At 41.2% G+C, this 25902-nt stretch overlaps 1 protein-coding gene across 1 annotated transcript in view; it reads right to left on the bottom strand.

Annotated features, from left to right (window-relative positions):
- The window catches only part of SLC4A4 (solute carrier family 4 member 4), a 360563-nt gene extending 344524 nt beyond the window's left edge, over positions 1-16039 (bottom strand). The window contains exon 1 of the mRNA XM_060654905.3: positions 15554-16039. The gene's annotated coding sequence lies outside the window, so the exon portion shown is untranslated. The remainder of the gene's footprint in view (positions 1-15553) is intronic.
- Between the last annotated feature and the right edge of the window lie 9863 nt (positions 16040-25902).

Genomic DNA, 25902 nt, shown 5'->3' with positions numbered 1-25902 from the left:
AGTTTTTACCACTTTAAACATTAATACCTTTTACACATCTATTAGTTAACCTTCAATCTTTTATCCATATTCGCCTTCCAAACACCCCACCCCCCAATGTGGAAGTGAAATCTTTAATGTGCTCTACATTCCTAATCTCAATAGCGAGGAAACAAAACACTGGATGCTTTAGCGAGATGATCTCCATCGGGCTCCTGCCTCACATAAACAAAAGTAACTGTGGAATTCTGCAAGGAACCCACAATAGACTGCTCAACTCCAAACAGATTAATGCCAAAACAGCTAAGAAAATTTCTCATTGACTCAGGTTGATATTTACCAAATATGTGATATAATCTTCATCTTCCACAGATCATTATATAATAAATATGTAGAAAAATTGTTTCTCATCCTTTAATAGAAGATAAATTGTTTTCGTCGTTTAGACGAAAAGAATATCCACAAGCAACTTAAAACTGAAGAGGAAAATGGATCCAAAGAAGGCCTTCCTTAAAAAAATTATTTCAAAGGAGGAGTCATAGGCTTTCTTCCTCTGCTCTACAGGCTTTATTAGGGGGTGCCAATAATGGGCTACTGGTACAAACAGAAGAAACAGACACATCATATGCTTAAAGAAGTATTTTCGGGCATACATCTTATCTCTGCTTTAATGTTAGCAGGACCATCAGATAGTTTCTTAAAAATAAACAATATGATACAATTGCCACATGGGGGGGGGGGGGAGTCATTTCAAATTAAATGTTTCCCATCCACATGAATATGAAGGAGATAAAAAAAACTCTCCAAAGGAATTAGACATGTCCCCAAGTGAATAAGAAATGAATTGGCAGAGACTGAGCCTCCATGAGAACATTACTTTGAATCTAAACCAAATTTCTAAAACACTCCAGGTGATCTGCGCTATATTTATAGAATTTAAATGCTGAAATAGTAAAAAGAATGATTCTGAAGTGTTTAAGAAATGAAGCAATTTAATTAAGTGGCAATGTTGTATTTATTGATTGTATGTTGCAATGTTTAGCTCTAGTACCAGAGTGACAGGAAAGACAAATACCTAGACTCCTGGGACCTTCTCAGGTGGACGCTATCACTTGGTCATGAAATGCTTTTCGTGAACCATTCCCCAGGTCAGCTCAGCAGAGGGTTCACTCCCTGTAAACTCAGAGGATCCTTACAGAAGTTACTTTGAGGGAGGCTAAGAACACCACACATACCTGCCCCAAAATTTCACTCACTATACGGCCAAACCCTTCAAATTCCAACAGCATTGATTCTTCCTTTTGCATCTTCTGGTAAAAAACTAAAAGTGCAAATGCTACTAAGACATATAGTACCTTGAATGATTTCGTACTAAGACACTGTCACATGTTTTCTCTTGCAAAGAAAATCAGATACAAATTAATGAGAGCGTCAGCCTGCCCGCAAACTCGTAGTGAATTAAAAGAACCGTATTATAAGGGAAGGGTAGAGCTGATGAAGTTAGGTGTGAACATAATAACTAACAGCTGAATCATACTTACTACCTGCTGCAGACGCTTCTGAGTATTTCACTTATGTTAACTTACTTAAACCCCAGGAAGAAAATAAGGTAGGGTCTGCTGAAGAACTGAAAGCCCGGGGTGGCCGGAGGCATGAGGCACGGCGTCTGTGAGTGTTGGGCACACGGCCCACATCTCCCCTTCAGGACTGGGGTGCTGCCTGGGCCGGGCCGGATCGGTACTCGCCATGCTCGGCTCGGTCTTGCTCGGAAATGGTCTTAGAAGCAGAGAGCCACCTGACCCATGGTCACGCCCCTGCCGCAGGACGGCCCACGTCTCCTGCCTGGGCGGCGTGGGCTCCCTGGGCTCAGGGTGGACGAGCTCTGAAGGACCTTCCGGGCTCCAGAGCCTGCTGGGAGCCGCCGACGGACGCCTGGGTAATGGCACCTGCTACGGAATGGCACCTGCACACGCCCCTCTGCCCAGTCCGGCTTCCTTCGCGCCCTGGCGGGGACCACCCCTCCGCACAAGCCCCAGGAAACTTGCTGAGCCATCAGAAAGTGCTCCCGGGAGAACCTAGGCTGAGACGCAGTGCACAAGGGGCTCCAGCCCAGGCATTGTGGCTCCAGAGTCCATGCTCACAACCAGCTCGGCGAAACCCTGACAGTGCGGGCTCAAAATCAACTTCGATGGGAGTTTCCACTCGGTGAAGAAGCCTCAGGAGCCATGGCTGACTGCCGCCTCTCAACGTCTTCTCAAACCGCAACCCCCCCCCCACCCCCGCACCCCGTCACTCCTAGGGTCTTGTCAGCCATGCCCATCACCTGTCCTTCATGCCCATGGACTCCGGCTTTTCACTGATGGCCAAAGACTACTTCAGAATCCCACTTTCCCACCCAGGACGTTTTCTCCTGGTCTCCACATGCTCTAAACGTTCAAGTCACTGATGCACACGACCATCGCCTCAGGCTCCATCACCCCAGAGCCACACTCGCCCCCCACCCCCTGCACCCGGAAGCAGCCCTCTCTCATAGCTCACCTCTGGCCCTACCTCAGCTTTGTCTCACAGCCTGCCTCCCATTATGGCTAAGATCTCCTCCCTGGGGCATGGCAAGGGAGCAGACAGCCTAATACCTTCCACTCTCCCTCTCCCCCACTTCTGGGCCAAGCCTCTGCATTTCCTTATGAAAATAGATCCCTTGGGGATCACTGCCCACCATGTAAGAAAACAGCCAGACCTTTAAGCCCTGTGCAGGCACAGCTGAGACACCCTCTTTACAACATAAAGATACGCAAAAACAGTGTAGAAAACACAACAGTAGCGGAATGCCTGATGTAGGAGCAACAGCTTCACAAATCTCCAGCCCTAAGAACATTGCTAAGTTGCATAATGACAACCAGGAGAAAGGAGCAAAAGGGGAAATTCTATTCAACGTGTTGTTAAGAAAGGTGACAAGTGCAATTTATTTTGGAATAATGTACATCAGAAACATATTTTAAGACAATTTTAGTTTTGATACTTAAATAGGTAAGCTTCAGTTATCAGAAAATTCAGTTAAAGTGAATATACTCCAATGACAGTAGATAAATAGACCACTCCTGCAATTTAAGCAGACAGATTCACAATTTCCCAGGAACAGTCTCCTTAAAATATTATTTCCTCTTCTTTGATTCCACAGACTCTACAACTCATGGTACCTACTGCCCGTGCTTCAGGTATTAACACTCCCCCGCCCCCCCACCCGTAGCTCCCAAGTCATCAGACTTCTGTAGATCCCATGGCTGGACACCTACCTTAGAAATGAATCCCTCACTGTCTCTACAGAACTGGATGTTCTTCCACCAGTTCCCAGCTCAAGCAGCAAATTGCTTGAAGCCTGGGCCACATGCTCTAGCCTGTTGTATTCTGTTGTTGGGTTTTTTTTTTTCTGTTTTTTCTATAAATACACTATTATTCAAGCCCATATACTAGAGTCCTTCCATAACAGAAGCCAAAAGTTGTGGCATTGAACTTTCCAAACTGTATTTAATTTGTAAGTATAGTATTACAGCTAAGAAAGTTCTCTAACACAATGATTTTTAAACCTGCACAAAATAATTTTAATAAAATTAAAAACCTCATTTAATTGGGAAAGCAAACTATTTCAGATTAGTGGAATTATCCCAAATGAGTCCAGAACCAAAGGCGCTGGTTTCAATTCAAAAATAACATCCAATTTCATTTTATCAGCAGCAAGGTGTGGTCTTGATTCAGGGAAATTTTATAAGGTCTCAATGATCTGATCATGTTTTAATAACCTCATGTGTAACAATGCCCTTATACTAGTGCCTTCCCGTCAAGGTCCAGAGCTGAGATAAGACATGCCAAGGCAGGTCAACTTTACAGGAAACATCTCATGAGGTCAAACCCACAATCCTCCCAACCAATATTCAGTGACATCAAAGAACAAGAAATTATTCTACAAAATGGTAAGTGACATGAGCAAAATGCTATGAGAGAGTAGAGAATACCATCCAAAAGGGTCTGTATACCAAAAACATTCATGCTCCTTTAAATTGTAGGAATACTTAATCTACCCAAAGATTTGTCCTGGAACGTATCCTCTTAAAAAGCCTTTTTCTCCTCTTGGAGTGAAAAAGCACTCACGTTAAATACCCGCTACATAAACTTAAACTAATTTATGCTAAACTTACTTCTTGAAGTTGTAAATGGCCCTCCTAGTTCTGGTGTTCTTGGATTTGGGGTAAAGTGTTCATGACATTAGGCGTAGGTGAGGTCTCCTTTCAGACTTCACTCTCAAGATCATAAGCATTCAAACAGATTTCTGTCTGTTCTCTGAAAGACACTCCTCTATTCTTATGATATGTAGCGCATTTCTCTACACCTTCCCCAGTTATGTCTGTCTCTGCAAGACCTAACCTCCGAGGGAACATTCTAGGTAAAACTGCATAAGGTTCAGACACATGGATGAACAGAGACATAACAGCATTAGAAGATCCCTATTAAAAGGTTATAACTGAACTCAAATATGCATTCAGATGTAATATTTGTGAATATAAAGAACAGTGAAACATACTGAGAATATTCACTAGAAATAATATATATAATAAATAAAACATCCATCCTAAGATGTTGCAATATATTGTGCATTTGCATATATTGTAAGGCACATATATGACAAGGAAAATATACACCTAACATATAGCTATATAGACAGTACAATGATATTCTCTCACCTTTCCATAATTCCAATATTATCGTGGAGCCCTGATACTGGTACCATAAAAGACTTCTATTTTCCCTCATTTATATTTATGTTATATCTTCCAGAGATTTTGTGAGAACATCTGGATTTAAAAGTTGCAGTTAAATACGATCAATATTAAAAAATTATTTGGATGAGGCAACCACCAAATTCACAGAAGTGAATAAACGAAGGACTCTTCAGCCTTGCCAACCACAGGAACACCTTTGCAACTGAAACCCAGGGAACACTAGATGTGTCTAATTCTGCATTTTTTACAATACCTAGTATCTATTCTTCAGAGAAGGCATAAAAATTGCAATTCCTTATAAATCTTTTTAAGTAAATGCCTTTTTAAAAACCTTAAGAGCAGTATTCTTTGGGGGAAACTGGAGGAAGGCTACGTAAAAACTATACCGTATTTTTGCAGCTTCATGTGACCCTACAATTATAAAAATTAAAAATTAAAAAAAAAATTAAGGACCAACAGCTCACTTTGATTTTTTCTTAAGTTTTTAGTTAAATTCCAGTTAGTTAACATACAGTGTAATATTAGTTTCAGGTGTACAATGTAGTGATTTGCCACTTCCATAGGACACCTGGTGCTCGTCCCAAGTGCACTCCTTAATCCCCACCACCTGTTTAACCCATCCTCCCATGCTTCTCTCCTCTGGTAACCATCAGTTTGTTCTCCATGGTTATGAGGATGTTTCTTCATTTGCCTCTCTTTTTTTCCCCTGTGACCATTTTTTTAGTTTCCTAAATTTCACATATGAGTAATATCATGTGGTACTTTTCTTTCTCTGACTTATTTCACTTAGCATAATACTCTCTGGCTCCATCCATGTCATTGCAAATGGCTAGACTTCATTCTTTTTTACTGCTGAGTAATATTCCATCATATCTTCTTCATCCATTCACCAGTTGATGGATATTTGGGCTATTTCCATAACTGGGCTATTGTAGATAATGCTGCTATAAACATTGGGGTGTATGTATTCCTTTGAATTAGTATTTTTGTATTCTTTGGGTAAATACGTAGTGGTGCAATTGCTGGATGATAGGACAGTTCTATTTTTAACTTTTTAAGGAACCTCCATACTGTTTTCCAGAGTGGCTGCACCAGTTTGCATTCCCACCAACATTGCAAGAGGGTTTCCCTTTCTCCACATCCTCATCAATAACAACTCACTTTTAATCTCAAGCAAATATTAAATAAAACTGTGTCCAATTCAGAGAACAGATGAAATATAGTCATATTTAAATAGAAAGGTTAAATAATTTTTCCAAGGAACTATATAACACATCACAAACCCTAACAATAAAGTTTTGTCCCCAAAATATTGGATTCCAAACTTCATGACAACAAATTTCACAAGAAATAGTTGAAAGACATGACAGTAGTGATCACGGCTACTTACTGGAGGAATATCTCTAGAAGAAATAGAGTTTAGATAAAGCTGGGTACGATGACTGGGTGTCTCTGATTGGTTTGTCCAGATTTTTTAAGTGACTATCATTCCATAAAAATAAGCATTTTCACTATAAAATATGCTTGCCAGGGTGTCTGGGTGACTCAGTCGATTAGGTGTCAAACTCCAGGTTTCAGCTCAGGTCATGATCTCATGGTTGCTGAGCTGGAGCCCCGCATTGGGCTCTGCACCGACAGCACGGAGCCTGCTTGGGATTCTCTCTTCCTCACTTTCTACCCCTCCCCCACTCATCCTTTCTCTCTCTCTCTCTCTCTCTCTCTCTCTCTCTTTCTCTCTCTCTCTCTGAAAACAAATAAAAATAATAATAATAAAAATAAATATGCTAGCCACTGTGAGGACCACAAAAGATATTCTGACCCAGTTCGCAGAGTGAGGAAGCATACAGTGTAGGACCACATGCACACCAGTGAAACAAAGGGCAGTGCAGAACAATAAGCAATAAAGTGATCGTTTAAAATGTAGACTTCACTGCCTAGAGTTTTGGCAGTAAAAACATGTGAGTGCCTGAACCGTATTTTCTTCTGATATTTTTGGATGAGTGTTTTGTTTCATTTCTTAACGTATTTTTCAAGGGAAATTATCTGATCCCATTTATCTAAATCTTTTAAGACATTTCCTATCTGCCTTCTTTCTTTTCCCTGGCAAAGGAGCCCAACTTGTAAAAAGTGCAAACGTGTGAGCTGTGTGCTTCTGCTTAATGTGTTAACGCTCAGCAATTTTCTGAAGGCGATTGTAATCAGTACTTCAGCAATCTCCTACCATGAGGCCCTACTCTGCTAACATCATGAGTGCTCATCACGCATTCCGAAAGACCTAGTCTCTCGAGGTCAAAGGAATGAAGGAATTTCTGAAGCAGCTCTACTGTGAGGTCTTGCCGCAGCTGCAGTCAACATGCAGCACACACGGGGAGGGTCTCAGGAGTGCAGCCATCAACACTCAAGGTCCACTCAACCTCCAGTCTCACTGATGATTTCACTGAGTCCTCCCTCCAAACAAACATGTTTCACCAAATAAGGCTTCCAGAACTTCATTCATGATCGTTCAAGGGTAGAAGGTACAAAAACCTGGTTTGTATTAAAGACATTATAAATATTCCCAACGGGCCATAAAGATAACAGATTTCCAAGCTGAAGAGCATGAGAAATGGAAGAGCTAACCCCATGCCCATGGGATAGAAGTTTAGATATTATTGTCATGATCCTATTCCTTAAATAGTTGTTCTTCCCTAAGTCCAGGCCTAGCACCAAGGCTTTTTAAAAGTCTCATGTGCCGAGGAGACACCAAAGGGAGGAGCCTTGCTTCCAGCATTTAACACAGACATGCCTGGATGCTTTTGTTTTATAACGACCCAGTTTAACTTCTCACAGGAGTGAAATCACCCAAAACAGAAGATGTTTTCTGAAATCCACTATTTTTAAAACAGTAGTTTCACAAGGCTCACCATAATTACCCTTAGTATTTATTTCAATTTCCATAGCATTATGTCTGTAACAGAAAACAAAAGGTGTCTACTACACCAGATGATTCCATTTTCCACTAAATCACCCGAAAGCAACCACATTCGGGTCAAGCACATATGAGGGATGCTGCCTGAAATGTAAACGTCCTCAAAAATGCAGACCGACTTACGTTATTCTGAAGGAGTATGTTACGTACTCAGTACTCTGAGTGCCACAAAACAGATACACTTCAGTGATAAGAGCCAACCAGTCAAGACCACCACCAGCTCTCAAAAGAAAAACAACAAAAACTCAACTACAATAAAAAAGAAAAGAAAATCAGTCTTTGGGTTAGAAAATCTAATTAAATTTCCACATCAACATCCAAATTCCTTCTGCTGCAAGCCTGATTTTGCAAGGGGATACATACTATTACTTACCTTATAATTCTTGAAAACAAAAGTCATACAAAGTTTAATTCTATGTAATTTAGAAATAAATATTTGGCCTAACCCTCTTTTCAGATGAAGAAAACAGAAATCACAGTCGAACAGTACTTGAGAATCAGACCTTTCGAAGAATTAAGAATTGTTGCTTTACCACAAATGTTTACCAGGTATAGGCTGCAAGTTTGCTTTTGATATTATAATCGACATATGTGAGAAATGCCTTGTCCATATTAAGCTGGAAAGGCTCTCCACAAGCTCCAGTTTTTAGCTATTATTCATCTTTAAACATTCAGTTTTTCATGAAATATGGTTTCCAAGGTATCAGCACTGGAGACGCCATGACAATATTTTAAATCTGGAAATTTGTTGGCTAGGATTCTAATTACAGAAGCTAAAAATATTCCGTGTGTAAGCTTTTGGGGATCACCCATGGGGTGAAGAGCACCATAATCATTTTCAAGGGTTCTCCAGGTGCTGTATGTGTTACTTGGGGACATAAAGTTGATATGAGTGATGCAGTGAAACGGGTGATCTCAAACTGCTAGCTATTAGACTCAATTTTTCAAGTTGATATTTAATAAACCCTTTTCCCAATTCAGCTTTAGCAATAAAAAATAAAAGTCCTAGAGAAAAAATGTTTCTTGAGTTTGGATCACTCGGAAGAACAGCTCAAGAAAGATACTTAAAAGTGTTGTTCATTCACTCAGCCAACAAATATTTATTAATATGTCAGGAACTGTTCTCAGCGCTGGCACAATTCAACTCAAGAATAAGGAATGTTGTAGAACAGAACAACAACAACAATAATAACTAACATATGTATAGTCCTTTACAGTTCTGAGCAAGGTTTCATAATGGTCACTTCATTTGTCCCTCATAACACCTCTGTGAGCTAGGTTTTACAATCATTTGTCATTGAAAGAAAAAAGAAAGATAATTTTTTCAATTTCCGAAATCAAATAACTAGCAAGTAAGAGAGCTGGGTCTCTAGCCCGTATCTTCCAAGTGCATATCTCTATTGGTCACTGGGCAATACTTATGTTAAGCATTGAAGACAAGTCCTGCATGTTCATGAGCACTGTGTTAAAGTTGTGTTTTTCGGTTGTTGTTTTTTTTAAGGACAGGGTTTCACAGATCCAGACTATGACGTTTACAAGTTCAAAGTGTTGTTAATATCTTCACGCGTTTATTTTATTATATGGAAACACTGGTGAATAAGTGTGTGCATGGTTATCTGAGTTTTCTAAACCAAATAAAAGAAGTTTACTTCCCAGGTATTAAAATCTCTCTTACTTAGGATAACATACTGGACAAAAACTCCATGAGCAATAAACCTGAACAAGCTTTACATAAAAGACTATAGCCAATAAACATACGAAAAGGAACAAGGAACAAAAGATACTTGGGAAATGCAAATTAAAACCACAATGTGATACAACTTTACATCCACCTAAATGATTAAAATAAAAGAGATAATACCAGCGGTTTGTAAGGATGCCGAAACACTTACAAGATGCCAGTGTCAACTGGTGCCACTTTTGAAGGAAGGCACAATCTATTATTCCCACATGTTTACCAAAAGACATATGTGAGAATGTTCGTAGCAGCACTATGTGTTATAGCCAAAAACAAGAAACAACCCAAATATCCATCAAGAGCAAAATGATAACTAAATTGTGGCGTTCTCATAATGCAGAATACTGCAGAACAATGAGACTAAATGAACTGCAGCTACACACAAAACATGAATGAATCGCACAACCATAATGCTGAGCAAAAGAAGTCAGACACAAAGTTACACAACATACATTCTGGTAGAAAGTTCAATAATAGATAAAAATAGCGTATAATCTCAGAAGTCAGGAGAGAAGTTATCTTTGTGGGGAAATAACGGCTTGGGGGAGGAAAAGGGGGCTCCTGGCTGCTAACAGTGTTCTATATCTTGGTCTTGGTGTGTTCACTTAGGTAAATGACCAAGCTGTTTACTTATATCTCAATGACATGCATACTTTATACATTTTATATTTCCATAAAATCTTCAGATAGATAGACAGACAGATGGGGATCGTACACCTAACTAGCCCTTAACCACTGTGTTTGCTGTAATTCTTACATCTGCTTTTAGTATTTGGTCTGTCTCTTCCTTTACTCCCAAGCTGTCCCCTGGCACTTTTCAATGTTATCCATGTAGCTGCCGATATCAGACCATTCCTATCTTCTAATTTGTAATTCAGTGTTTGCTATGGGATTAGAAATGCTATAATCAGTCATGTTAGAACTGTACATGAATTCAAAGTAAACAGATTCTGAGAGATCACCTATGAGTAAAGTGAATCTTCTTCAATATATGTCTTTTTTTTTTAACCCTTTATTTTGCTTGCTTAGAGCTTTTTTGCTGAAGAATATGCCAACTATAGGAGTTCCAAATAGATGAAGCTAGTACTGGACCCCATCAGTGAACACTAGTCTCCAGGCCAAAGCTAGAATTAACTAACACAGAAGTCCAGATCCCACAAGTTTACTTATTTGCAAATATTATAATGGACATTATCAATCAATAAATATACTTCCAGTAAAAGAAAAGAAACCAATGACTTCTTATACAAGATATCATGAAGAACTTTTTTGGTTGCCTCACTCATAGAACATATCAGTTTTAAAGACAATATATTCTGGGGCACCTGGGTGGCTCAGTCGGTTAAGTGTCCGACTTCAGATCAGGTCATGATCTCACAGTTCGTGAGTTAAGCCCTGCGTCGGGCTCTGTGCTGACAACACAGAGCCTGAAGCCCACTTCGAGTTCTGTGTCTCTCGCTCTCTCTCTGCCCCTCCCCTGCTCTCTCTCTCTCTCTCTTAAACATTAAAAAAACAATCTTTTTAAACAGAAAATATATTCCTTTCTCATTTTGTATTTTTATTAATCTTGATTTTTTAAATCCCCCCAAAATATACTACTACAAGTTTTATTTACATATTTTTTCAAATACAAAAATTCAAGGATAGCCTTTTTCTACACAATAATCCACAAGATAAAAAATATATATGTTTGTGGTTATTTATTTCCTTTAGCATCCAAATTTCATGTAACTTCTTTCTGTATGCACTCTCCATGAAAAACAGAAGTTAGCTCTTAAAAACCAGAGCTCAAGGGGCGCCTGGGTGGCGCAGTCGGTTAAGCGTCCGACTTCAGCCAGGTCACGATCTCGCGGTCCGTGAGTTCGAGCCCCGCGTCAGGCTCTGGGCTGATGGCTCGGAGCCTGGAGCCTGTTTCCGATTCTGTGTCTCCCTCTCTCTCTGCCCCTCCCCCGTTCATGCTCTGTCTCTCTCTGTCCCAAAAATAAAAAACGTTGGAAAAAAAAAAAAAAAAAAAAAAAACCAGAGCTCAAATTGCTACACGCAAACTGAACCCTCTTCACCAGTGAAATGCCCCCTGGAACCAATGGAGAGGAGATGAAGTTGAGGCAAATGGGCACTGCTGCGGAGCGGAATCACTAACAGGGACTGGAACCATCCCTTCAAACCAGGATAAACATTTCTCTGCTTTAGTATCTTCAGCTGTGACTAAAACAACATTCATTCATTTGATGACAGTCATTCAATACATAGGTATCGCTAGTTCAAAGAGAAAAGGTTCATCCCCACTCCACCAATAATTTTCCATTTAGGTTAAGAAGAGCATACAAAAAAAAAAAAAAAAGAAAGAAAGAAAGAAAGAAAAGCATACAGAGTGTAATTTCCTTGTTTTTTCAATGAGCATAATAATTCCTTTCATCTATTTAATTTGCAGGGAAGAATAGTAAGATGATGTTTTGGCTCATGAAAACAACTGCAGATATACATGGTTTCACCATGACTATTTCTACCTCTATCTTTTTTTGAATATATAGATACATAGATATAGATTGAACATACACATATATACAGATATATATTGGATGTATATATTGAATATATATATATATATATATATATATATATAGGTATATATTGAATATACACATATACATATATACATATATGGCTTGATTCAAAGGCAAGTAAGACTTTATCATTAAGGAATAAAATTGTGAACATCATGAAAAGACCAGGAAAAAAGTTTTATTTCTCCTTTACCACAGCAGGTAAATGAATCCATCTCCATTCCTGGTCGCCTGACCTTTTGATGCCTTGTTTAAAATGCCATTGTACTGCTGAGACTAGAGCCATGTAACAAAGTCAGTGCCACAAAGTCATTATGACAGTCATACATATGGGTTTAGGTAAAATAAAATCATCCACCTCTACAAATGAGTAGTATGTCTGTGTGTGTGTGTGTGTGTGTGTGTGTGTGTGCGTGTAAATGTGCATAAGACAAAATAAATGAGGAAAAGGGGAGGTTAGGAAAACCCACCTCCACTACTGGAAAAATAACTAAGGCAGGCACCACAGGGATATAAAATATTCTTGTTATGTTAGAAGGACAGTAGCATATTTTCTATTCTGTGACACAAACATATTAAATATGGAGATACCAGGAGAAGCAAAACACATTTGGAATACAACTTACCCCTGACCTTATATGAAAGAAACATTATTTTTCCCTTCCCTTAAAATTCCTGCATTATGAAAAAAAAAAAAAAAAAATCCTGAAAGTAGCAAGACCTAGTTTTGTAAAGACATACTAACTTCCTGGATGTTCCTACACTATACTATCCATTTTGCTAAATAACTTCCCCAAAACAGATAAATTTCCTAAATCATATGTTGGCCTCAGAAACTGCATCAACAGTGAGAACTGAGATATGTGTTCTCCTCAGAGCTTCCTTTGTCCTGTCAAATCAGGTACCCTGATTCTTTCCACTTAGCAATCAAGGAAAAAGTACTTAGAAACTTTCACATCATTATATCCTTCTCTTCTCAGTTGGTTCTTTCCATTCCCAGTCTTATTATCAACCCCGTCACAGATTTTATGCAAATTATTAAAAGTGAACACAATGAAACTCCAAGAAACAAGCGGATGTTGTCTATTGCCACACTCACTTAAGGAGCAGTGAATTCTCTCAGGACGCTCTCCCCTAACAATAGGAGTCCTCATGGACTGCAGCGCCCTCAGAGGCAAGCAAAGAAACATGATTATCTACATGATTCACCAGCTAATGTGTATTTCCTTTCCTTAAGTGTTGTGTTTTTCTTTACTATGCAAGCTATGGCCAGACTATCTTTCTTATTATCAGAACAAAGGATCAGAACCTCAAAATTGCACTTGCCAGAGCTCAGTGAAAAATGAAATTACCATCAGACCATCCTGGCAGTTGTCCCAAAGTTTACCCGATTTCTATCATATTTTTTTCTCTAAATGATTCCCTGTATTCTTTTTACACATTATTGTAAACTCCAAATTTATTCTAATCATTTAAAAAACTAGAATAGTAACACTAACAAAGATTTAGTTATTTTCTGTTGAGAAAATGAACTAAAAGAGATACATCATTATAAACTTAGTATATTCTGTCAATCTCATTGGCTAAGGTGCCTTATATATGTTAGTAAATCTCCAGAATGACCTCAAAACATTAAATGATATAGAAAGAAAACACTCATAGAAAATGCTGGGGGAGGGATTTTTTTAGTTTTCTTTTTTCTTAAAGGTAGATATGCCTGGAACTATCCAAAAGTCCAATCTTATCCCTCCCACCCCCATTCTTACAAATGTCCTGTATCTCAACTGTTCGTAAGAATACTACCTTCCTCTTTCTATCCATTTATGTGGGAGTTTTTGTGTTATCTTAGATATTCTGAGATAAAGTTAAAACAATTCAACTTCCAGATTTCATATAAAGAGAACAGAATCCTATCACTGTATTTAACTTTAAAATGAAAGTAAAAGTTTTTTCTCAGTTATTAAAACTATAGACAAATAAGAACTGCTTCCTCTGAATGAAGTTATGCTAATAACCTCAATCTAAGTTCCATAATGATATTGAAAATTATTTAAATGCTAATGTGATAGATACAAGGAGACTTCTTAGAAACCTTTTCAAAAGACATTACATTAGTTATAAGGCACTACTGCATACTGGTTTAAATGCTCGGAAGAAGCCATTCAAATCAAAATGGAAAAAAAAATAAATAAATAAAACCCTAGTGGGCAATGTTCACTTTAGTTCAGGTAGTATTCTAAGTCCAAGTCCCAGATACAAGAATAAAAGAGAAATACTGCACAATGCAGTGTCTCTCAGGAAAGGAACTGTTCCAGGATTTAAGACAATATGCGTTTAGTACAGCCCAGTGTTCATGATTTCCCATTAGGAGCAACTTTCTCCAACACTGAAGTGAAATGGGAAAGGCAGCGATGAGGGTAGACCAAAGTGGTTAACTGTTCTTCATTGCCAAGACTGAAGAGAGCTTGCTGTGGGTAATCATGCTGAGAAGATAAGGCCTTGAGAAGGAATGAAGGATGGAAAAAACAGAAGTTTTACAAGGAACTGGGGGGGGGGGGGGGGGGAATGCTTTACGATGGTAGAACAGAGGCAGAATGGCTTCCTTCTCCATCTTTTAAGTCAAGGTCAGGGCTTGTGGGTTTTGTTTGGTTTTCTTGCTGTTGTTGTTGTTGTTGTTCTTTTGTTTTCTTTAAGAACTTGTGGTGCTTGCTGCAGTTTGCTGAATGTAGTTCCCAACTCCTGCCTTTCTCTGGTGACTGTTATTAACGGACTGGCAAAGGCTGGGTAAAATGCACTTAAGAAAAAAGAAATCACCCCTCCTTGCCAAGACGCACATGCTGCCCAGTACCTGAGGAAGAGCTCCACTGTCGCCGGCCAAGAGAAATCCCACTTTAACCTCGGCCTCCCCTTTCCAAATCCATTGCAAATAATTGTGTGTGTGCCACTTGCAGAGAATCTGCCTGACTCACCCCCCGCTTTCGGTGTGCCAGGGAGAGATGTGCACGCTCCGTCCCGGAGCGGGCAGTCAAGTGGGGTACCAAGAGTCCCCCCAAGACTCCCCCATTGGTGGGTTTGGGGACGTTTCCCCCTCCAGCAGGTGCCCGGCCACACTGGGACCACCCAAGCTCACAGGAACACACGTGTCACTGAGCCGGAGCCCAGCCCGCCGCGTACGCTGGCCCCACAGTCCGGGCAACAACGCCTGGCTACGCGCAGGGGGCTCTACACTGGGGGAGATATAGGACTTCTCAGAGTGCTCCTCTAAACGCTAAGAAGGAAACAACAAACACAAAAAAAAAGTACTTTGCCGCGGAAGCAGCCTCCATACTCCGCGGGCGCCCAGCCCAGGGGATGCCCGGCCCGCAACTGACCTCTTTCTCCCTCCCCCCCGAGTGCGCCGAGGCCGCCCGCGCGCCCTCCGGGACCGGCCCCTGGGCCCGCCGCCCCTGCGCCCGCTGCCGCCGCCGCCTGCGCCGCGAGGCGGGGGATCGGCCGACCCTCCCCGCCGCTGCCCCGGCCGGGCGCTCACCTCCTGGGGTCCGCCTTCCGTCGCTCCTCCAGGTTGGCGGCGGAGTGTGGGGCTGCAGCGGCCGCTGCCGCCGCCGCCGCCGCCTTCGCTGCCACCACAGCCGCCGCCGCCACCGAAGCGCTGCCCGGCGCGCCGCCGGGACCGGAGGCTGGGGGCCCCGCGGGATCCCCGCAGGCGCGGGCCCGGGGCGCGGCGGGGCCGAGCCGCGGGAAGTTGTCGGCTCGCGGCGCGGATCGAGCGGGGCGCGAGCCACCCGCGCCCAAGTAGTCACAACTTTGCCGCCTGGGTGGGTGAGCGCTCCGGGGCGGAGGGAGGCGAGGACGGGGCGAGGGCGCTGGGGCGGGAGGGTCCTCGGAGCAGGCAGGACTGGAACCCGAACGGCCCACGAGGAAGGGGGAGAAGGTGGCGCGGGCGGGCGGGGGTGGGGGGGATGTCTACACGGCCCGCGTGGTGCGGGGCGAGCGAGTGTGTGTGAGCGCGGGCGTCTACTCTACTTTGCCTTCTGCAGCTTCTGCATATTTATGGGGATCTCCGATGTTTTTGCCAGTAACTAACACTGCAGCAGCGGTGACCGGCCCGGGCACCCCCGGGAGCGAGCTGGGGGACGGGGAACCGGGAAAGGCGGCCGTGGCGGAGGCTGTGCCACGAGCGTGAGCCCGCGATCCATATTTAAAGCCGCGAGTGGCCTCGGCCGGCCCCCTGCCCTGCCCTCGCTCGCGCCGCCCGGCCCCCACCGCTCGGGGCCGCCGCTCGGCGTCAGCCGCCCGGGCATCCGCGGCGGCGGGGAGGGGCCTGGGGCCGCACCGCCTCCGCCGGGGGCTCCGGCTCTGCGCGCCGCGCCCGCCTGGAACTGGCCGACGACCCGGCTCCCGGCCGGCTGCCTTCGCCCTCCCTGGTTCCTTGTCTCTCACGCCCTGAGCTAGCTGCTCGGTCCAGCTTTTTGTCCTATTCACCACCGTTCCCTGCTGGGGAGAGCCTGTTCTCTCAGGCAGAACTGAAGGCGCTCGCGTTTGCAGATCACTCTCGAGGCTACTTTATAAAACTTGAGGCGTGTAGGTCGAAGAGAGTGCTACCAGAACACAGTCATCGTTCACCTTCAGTAAAGGATGTCCGGGGAAGCACAGTTCTCGACCTTGTCCTGAAGGCAATAACCTGCCTTCCTCGGGCACTTTGAGGAACATCTTTAGCCATCCAAGGGAGTTTTCTTGAGCGTACAAAGTTATTATTTGTATTCACTCTGTTCCTAAGGCTAATTAATGACGTTTAAATACGCTTTCCCAAGCAAATAATACTAGTAATGTATCAGTGACCCAGTCCCATTGTGATCAGTTAAGTAAACCATTAAGATATAACAGACCGTCAGCACAGACACCATCTAATGTTGTGGGTACTGCTAGAGAGCAGCCACTAAATGGATTTGAGCCACATGGTAAATGATGCAAGTGTATATACATTTCCTATTAATACATATCAATATATAATATATGTGTGGAAGTCACTGACCAAACTGCGGTTTTTGACAGTAACAGCCAAAATACATAAAACCCAAGAAAAGTAATTTCACATACAGACTGCCCGCTCCTGGTTCCAAATCTTTTCTTCAATACTAAGCGTAACTAATAAGACCTCCAGAAAAAAAATATTCTAGAGGAAAATAACTTAGGGACAGAAGCTTTTTTTTCTAGTATTTAAAACTGGAAGAGATCCATTGTACCTCACCAGTGTTTAGGAAGCAGGTATTTTTTTTTAAAAGAAAAGAAAAGAAAAAGCAGATATATTTAAAATCCTTAATCGATGCTCAGAAGGCACCCAAAGCTGCCTACTGACCGAAATTAAAATGTACTAATGTCATGGGTCCAGCTGTTATTACATCTGGCTCACATATATGTGCACACATTCTACATAACCCGCCTCAGTGACATGGGAAATTCGAAACAGGAGACTGACAACAACAACAACAACAACAACAACAAAAATTAGCTGTAAAACCTTTGCCTACGTACTTATATTTTGTTTTTAGACTAACGTTAAAATTAACTTTCAGTCCCTGAGCACACAGTTAGCAAGAATCAGCAACCCCAAAGTAAGCTCACAGGCAAAAGGGAAGCCACTTTTGTATTAAGAATTTGACACTGCTGTTCAGCAGTTTTTCACACTGTGGATTATGTATTTCAACATAGCTGGCAATTTCTCATTATAATCGTGAACCGGCCATGAATGGTCAGCGTTGGTGAATGTTTGGGAAAGGAAAAGTGCAAGAAACTTACGTTCTCCAATATTCTGCTGTGAAATGTATCAAACTGTCCTTCACACAAACCAAATAGATAAACCCTGGAAGCATTTCACCATTGAGATTGGCACAATTTTACCCTGAAAGGAGTATAAAATTGCTGCGTGGGGTGGGAGGCAGGGAGGGAATCAGAGCACTGTGAGGTGAGGTTTTGTGTGTGCCTTAAATTAATGAGAAAAAGAGTTGTCTTTAGCAAAGAGCCAACAACCTCTGTTATCATTCTCATTACTTGATGTTTGCTATCCCACAATTAAAAGAGCATGTTCCATTTCCTTTCCTATTGATCATTTTCCAGTAATTGAGATATATGTGTTTTTCCTTTGAAAGGTCATTGATTAACTTCTCTTGTTAACTCTGCATGTGGTCACCTTTGCTACTGCAATTCTGGGTGAGGACAATGAATCCTGAGATCTTTTTTTCACCTATCCTAAAATTTGAGTTATATCCCTTGATTCCCATGAGCCCAAAGAAAGATGTATTGTTCTCTTTGTCTTGGGGTTCACACAGCTTGATGACAAAGACTGAACAGAAAAATTAATGGAGTTAGGAAAACAGTATAAGTAATCTTTACTGATAATGATTTATTTTTTTTTAATCAATAACTCTTTGTACTAAATGACCTTCTGGAATACCCACCTACGTAGCTTATCAATTCAAGTTTCTTTCAAGTCAGCCAAGGTCCTAATAGGCACCTAAAGGAAACAGAAAGATGGGAGGAGGGACCTTTGTTTCAATGACAAGCACCCTCTAGTGGCAGCTGGTGATGAAACCTCCTGACCACATAAGGTCCAACACGAATGAAGATGAAGTTTTTGAATAGGCAGTCCAGCCATTCCTGGCGGTGTATAAAGCATGGCACTCTCTGATTCTAAAACAAGAAAGTTGTGTGTAGTGAAATAATACAACCCATAGGCCCTTTGTTAATTATTCAAAATAAGTAGGGTGTATATCTGACGTGCAGACACGATTATTGCCATAAAGCATTTTCTCAATCTTTGTGTGACTTCGAAAAGTCACACTTCTGAATAAAGACCTCTGTATTTTTGTACTTAAAGAGCTCTTTATTTAAGTTTCCTCATTACATAAAATAAGGAGATCACCAAATTTTGTCTATAAGCCACTTTGTTCAAAAACAGCAGAACCCATAAATGTAACTCTTATATTTGGGAGTCTTTTCATTATTCTGTTTTATTAGAAAAGGAAAAGAAGGTGAAAGATATCATTGAATGTTTATCCTGTGGTTATTCAAAATTATAACAACCATGCACATTTCATTTGAGGACCTAAACAAAAAGGTGGTGGTGTATATGTTATATCCTCTTACCACAAACTTCAAAGAATAATCAGAAATACTTCTCAATATCAGGTTCTTTTTAAATATGGGGCTCACTGGTAGCAGTTGGACAAACATTTTGCTATGCACAGTGGAGTTTTCTTTGTGATAATGTTTGTTTGAGTTGCAGTTGTTTTGTTATTAAACAATATTGCGATAGAATGATCACCAAAGTTGCCACTCTAATCAGTTTAGCCAACCACTTCATGATGTAAGAGTAAAGAAAGAGAAAATCACTTTTCCTTCTCATCCTAGAACTAGTCTGGGATGAAACTGGAGATAGATATAAAGAAAGAGAGAAAGATCACTTAAAGCCCTCATTTTTGTTTCATTAACACTCCAGACAGTTCGTATTCAGTCTGACAAATTCCTGAATAAATTCAGCCAACCTAGATTTGTTTTGAAAAGAAAAGTGAACACAGTTTTTGCAAGCTGTCTGCATGTCATGAGCTAGGGAAAATAATTTTATTATATTTTGGTTAAACATTTGTCATAAGTTGCTTCATAGCTTAAACTACTAAGCTCTCAACTTATCCAACCATCATTTTTAAATTCTTTTAATGTTTATTTCTGAGAGAGACAGAGAGAGAGAAAGTGGGGGAGGGGCAGAGAGATAAGGAGACACAGAATTTGAAGCAGGCTCCAGGCTCTGAGCTGTCAGCACAGAGCTCATCATGGGACTTGAACCCACAAACCGTGAGATCATGACCTGAGCTGAAGTCAAACGCTTAACTGATTGAGCCACGCAGGCACCCCCAATTGTCATTTTTAAAACACATACTTAAAGTAAATATTAGGAGAGGTTCTAACCTGTGAAAACAGGAGTCTATCTCTGTTAATATCAAGTAAGCCAAGTTGTTCAACCTTTCTGGGCCTAAGTTCCCTCAGCAGTAAAGTCAAGGGGCTTGAGATAATAATAATAATAATAATAATAGGATACCAGAATATTTTTCTCTAATAAATTTTGAAGAATATGTTTGTGACAGAGAAACATGCAAATCTTTCAGGAATGGCATTGACACATTTGTTACGAAAGCTCTGCTTAATAACCCTAGGCCAGAGTTTCAGCCTTTTCCTCCTACAGAAATTCTCCCATGAGCAGCATAACATAGGACACAGGCATCTCTATCTGGAAAGGAAAACTTAAATCAAGCTACTGAAGCCATGCCCCCTGATTTAAAAGATTGGTCTGGTTTTAGGTAAGATAAAGAATTACATCAAAGTTCTCTGCCAGAACTGACTCCTGGGGCCCTTGGACTCTGCTAATCTGTATGTGTGTGTGTGCGTGTGTGTATACACCTGCATGTGTGTGTGTCCACATCAGCCATCTCCCAGACATAGAAAGGTGCTTGTTTCTTTGTATCTCTCTGGCCTCCCCGCCTCCTTAGGGGATGAATAAGCCCAGATGGCAGGCTGCTCTAAAGTTGTTCTTAATGAGTCACGTGGACACAGCTGTTACATTATGTGGGGACAGGTTTTCCACAGATTAACCCACCACTGGATCAAACTGGACCATGACCATTCTCGTCCCACTGGTCTGTTCCCCAGGCCAGACCTATCTTGGAGACCACGGCACCTCAGTCTCTTTGCAGGTAACCAAACAGCTGATGCTTCAAGTGCACATTTGCCAGACTGATTTCTTTGCAGAAAATGCTGCAAGATTAAAATCTGAATATTAAAATCTGGCTCCTTTTTTGCTCATCTTAAGGGGGAGAATATTCTGAGCCACTTTGCCCTTTATCCTTTTCCATTCTCACTGCTGACCAAAGGATGCTCAGTTCTACACAGAACATGGAGCATAACTGGATCATCCATTCAGTCCACAAATAGTAAGAATCTACTATGTGTCAAGGACTCTTCTAGGTAATGGATTCCTAAAATAAGCAGACAAAATTCCTGCTTCATGGAGCTTACAAATAAAGAAATAATGAGATAATTTCAATTTCCTTGGAATGCAGAATGCTATGAAGTAGCAAATGCTCTGAATAAGGAGGCCAACCATCCCAGTTCACAGTTTCAGTTTACCCCTGTTATCCCTGTGTCTTAATAACAGCATTCTCTTTCACTCTCAAAAGAGAAATTGGTGAGACCTTTAGAATCACCCTAGTTCCAGGAAAATAAAACACCATGAGAGGGCAAGGGAGAGCTACACAGATCTGAATGACAAGATACCTATATATGAAAGTTTTTAAAGGCAAGTTGATACAACAAACACCTGGCAAGACGCCTTACACATAGTAGGAACTCCGTAATTACTTATAGAATGATTGGTTGCATCAACCCTTCTTGAAACATTAAAACTAGAGAGACTTAGTCAACTAGAACACTTCTATTAAGGTAAATCCAGATTCCAAAAATTCCTTAAGACATCATTCTCCTTAAACAATAACTTTTAGACTCATCTATGTATTTATCTGCATGTGCATAAAATGTCTCAGAAGGATACATAAGCGACTGAAAACACTATTTGCCTCCGGGAAGGGAAATTAGGTGATCGTGGGGTAGGCATAGGGAGGGTGACTTTTCACTGTATCCTTTGTTCTTTTTGGAATTTTGAACCATGTGGAGAGATTGTTTCTTTTTTCACTTAAATTTAAATGTAAAATACATAGATAAGGACATTTACATCTTACAGCTAGTTCTCCATACAAAGAAGTATGTAATTAAACAGAAACCTTTCTTATAAACAATGAGATTAATATTCTTACAAACTATGAAACAGTGGCTATAGCAACACCAATGGCAGGGCTGGGATGCCTGAGCCCCTTCATAGCTATTGGATGATGTTCAAGGCGAATAGCCTTTGCTCCCGGCCCACCTGGTCTCTGTTCAAATCACTGTTATGGGACAAAAAGGTCTTCAGAAGGATATTGCTGCTTTTCTTGCACCTGGGCAAATAAAATCAGTATAAAAATCCTAAAATAACATTTTATTGGGCATCTTGCTGTGCCTTTCCTTATAGCTGTACAGTTTTCAAAAATGAAAATCTGTTGGGGCCTCTGGGTGGCTCAGTCAGTTAAGCATCTGACTTCAGTTCAGGTCATGATCTCAGTTATGAGTTGGAGCCCTGCGTCGGGCTCTGTGCTGACAGCTCAGAGCCTGGAGCCTGCCTCAGATTCTGTGCCTCCCTCTCTCTCTGCCTCTCCCCTGCTTCCGCTCTGTCTCTCTCTGTCTCTCAAAAAATAAATAATAAAAATAAAACAAAATCTGTTGCTTTTTTCCATTATAAAAGTAATACAGTTTCATTATTAAAAACTTGTAGAGAAATATAGATGGAACAGCAGTGAGAAATACCCTTTTTCAGAGAAGACTGCTCATATCCTGGCATATTTTCTTCTTTGCATAATTTAAATTTGTGGTTTACAGTTGATTAATCATATTGTATTTTTTTAAAATGAGGTAGTCACTGAGGCTACTTTTGAGTGAGGACAATCTCAGCATAGAACACAAGTGTCTAGCCAGAACAAAAAAGGGCGTGGTAGGATCTGGATTTGGTACCATCTTTCTAAACCCAGTTGGTAACTGCTGTGCTCTTATCTCAACACAATTCCAGAACTGCCCTTCTGTTTATGAAAATTCATATGGAATAGCGTCTCTGTTGATAGTTTCTGCTATCTGGCAATGAAAATATTGACTGCCCACTAACAATATTAATACTTACAATAAGAATAGCTAGGGTGCCTGGGTGGCTCAGTCGATTAAGAGTCCAACTTTGGCTCAGATCACGAAGTCACAGTTCATGAGTTTGAGCCCCATGTAGGGCTCTGTGCTGACAGCTCAGAGTCTGGAGCCTGCTTCAGATTTTACGTCTCCCTCTTTCTCTGCCTCTCCCCCACTTGTATTCTGTCTCTCTCAAAAATAAATAAACATTGAGGAGGAGAAGGTGGTGGAGGAGGAAGGGAATAGCCAATGCCAGGGCACCTGGTTGGCTCAGTTGGTAGAGCATGCAACCCTTGATCTCAGGGCTGTAAATTGGTAGAGCATGCAACTCTTGATCTCAGGGTTGTAAGTTCTAGCCCCACACTGGGTGTAGAGATTACTTAAAAATAAAGTCTTTAAGGAACGCCTGAGTGGCTCAGTCAGTTAAGTGACTGACTCTTGATTTCAGCTCAGGTCATGATCTCACAGTTTGTGTGATCGAGCCCTGTGCTGGGCTCTGTGCTGACAGCATGGAGCCTGCTTGGGATTCTCTGTTTCCCTCTCTCTGACCCTCCCCTGCTCTCTCTCTCTCTCTTTCTCTCTCAAAATAAATAAATAAACATTTTATAAGTAAATAAATAAAGTCTTAAAAAAATAATAAAGAATAGCCAACGCCAATATAGTCATTACAATGTTCCAGGGACTATTCCAATTACTTAACATAAATGAATTCATTCAATCTTCATAATAACCCTATTGGTGACATCAGTTCCAACATCAAAAAACAAAAAAAGGCAATATGAATCCCAAAACTCTTACCTTTTCATACATGTCAACTGTTCTGCATTTCTTCAAAATTTGAAGAAGTCTGGAGTTGAGGGTTTGTCTTTCTCTGTGAACATCTGATCTGAAAGAGTTACCTAATTGCTGGGCAAATCCACACAAAGTGACACCTGAATTACATTTACTGCTCCAATTTCAACCAAACCTGACAGAGCACATATACACTAATATCAACACCTGTATATATTTCTGAGAACTCAGCTATCCAAAACCAGAATTCTCAGAAGCTGAAGACACTACACTGTGGTGTTATTGTCTCTTTTTTTTTTTTTAATGTTTATTTATTTTTGAGACAGAGAGAGACAGAGCATGAACGGGGGAGGGTCAGAGAGAGGGAGACACAGAATCTGAAGCAGGCTCCAGGCTCTGAGCTGTCAGCACAGAGCCCGACACGGGGCTCGAACTCACGGACCGGACCGCGAGATCATGACCTGAGCCGAAGTCGGCTGCTTAACCGACTGAGCCACCCAGGCGCCCCGGTGTTATTGTCTTTTTTAACACGGCTACTTTTTCATCACAGCTATTGAGAATGAAATTTTCAGTGGTGTTCTCTTTCAACTTTAATTACATATATATGATGTCTGTCTCCAATCATCCCTAAAGGGCACATAACAGACAGGCAACGTATATGTTTGAAGGCCATTAATAACTTCCAATGAACCACAAACCATGGTATTTGCTTGTACTTTTCCTCTCTGACCTTTTTATTTTTCATATTAAAATATGTGGGGGAAGGTAATCTTTGTCTTGATGGTCTGGTATTGTTATTGGTTTTTTGTTTTGTTTGTTTGTTTGTTTGTTTGTTTTGGTATTTAGGGCCTGGGCCTGGTGCTAGCAGTTTTCATGCGTGAGCTAAATTTTAAGAGTTTTATCTCTCTTTACCAAAAACTAGCATTTCATCCAGAATTACACAGAAACTGGTAACAAGTTTTCCTCAGCAATTTCGCTTGCTTAAACTCGAAAAATGGTATGTAGCAAAAATTTGTCAGAAAATACATGTTAGCAGAGGCACCTGGGTGGCTCAGTCAGTTTAGCGTTTGACTTCGGCTCAGGTCATGATCTCATGTCTTATGGGTTCGAGACCCGCGATGAGCTCTGTGCTGACAGCTCAGAGCCTGGAGACTGCTTCAGATTCTGTGTCTCCCTCTCACTCTCTGTCCCTTCCCTACTTGCACTTTGTCTCTCGCTCTCTCTCTCAAAAATAAATAAACATTAAAAAAATTTAAAAAAGAAAAGAAAACACGTGTTAGCATATGTAATGGTAAATCAGAAGCCAGAAAAAGGAGGTGATTTTCATATTACTGAAAGCTGCAGTCTTTTCCTCTCAATTTGCCACTTTGGCAACTTTGATCCAGGGAAACGAACTCCCAATCACTTCTTGGTACTCACATTTCTTCATAGGTTTGTTAATGTCTTGGAACCAATAGCCTGGCATCCTAATCCAGGCTATTATAAATAAACCCTGAAAAGGAAGAAAGAACAAGAAGCAAATGGAACAAAGCAGAAGGAAGAGTGCTAGAGAGCTCTCTCTGCTCCAGCCAGAGGCCCTCAAATGCTATTACTGCTTCTTTGATTAAATTAAAATACAATAAGTATTGAGCACTTATTTAACACTTTGTCTATCCTGGCAAGAGTAAAAGACATTCCATTTAGAGAAACAACTATTCAAAGGTTTCTGCTGATGCTGCAGTTACTATTTGGAACCAAGAGCAGAGTAATCAAGTAGATGGAGGTGATTTTTCAGAGAATACTGAAGAAAGTATTGCATACTAGGTACAATGGTGCTTTCCTAACAAACTGCTTGCATAATCTTGCTTTAGCATAGACCACCCATCAAGGAAAACAGAAGTGGTCCAGGGTAGTTCTAAAAGATGGTAAGCAAATAAATTCAATGCTGCATTCAATAATTAGTAATAGCTACCATTCATCAAGAACTTCCTGATCCTCATGAAAGATAAAAATTATTCTTATTTGACAATGAAGGAAACAGAGGCTCAGAAATGTCGAGTGATTGACCTCAGATCATACAAGTACCAAAGTTATGGAGCCTGAGTTCTGAAACTAGGCTTCAGGCCCTGCTCTTTCCACTATACCATGCTTCCTCAATCTACCCCTAGGAGATACATGGAAAAGTTGAAACTACATGGTCCTTGAAGGAAAAAGTTTGGGGTCCTTACCTCCACACTCTTTCCACCCCACACTCACTATGTTCAGTCTAAACTGCCCACAAAGCGGGGTGCCTAA

This window comes from Panthera onca, chromosome B1 (assembly GCF_046562875.1).
Source record: "Panthera onca isolate mPanOnc1 chromosome B1, mPanOnc1 haplotype 2, whole genome shotgun sequence".
Lineage (NCBI taxonomy): Eukaryota > Metazoa > Chordata > Mammalia > Carnivora > Felidae > Panthera > Panthera onca.
Note: the sequence above shows the minus strand (reverse complement) of the source record. Positions and strands in the feature narration are given on the sequence as shown.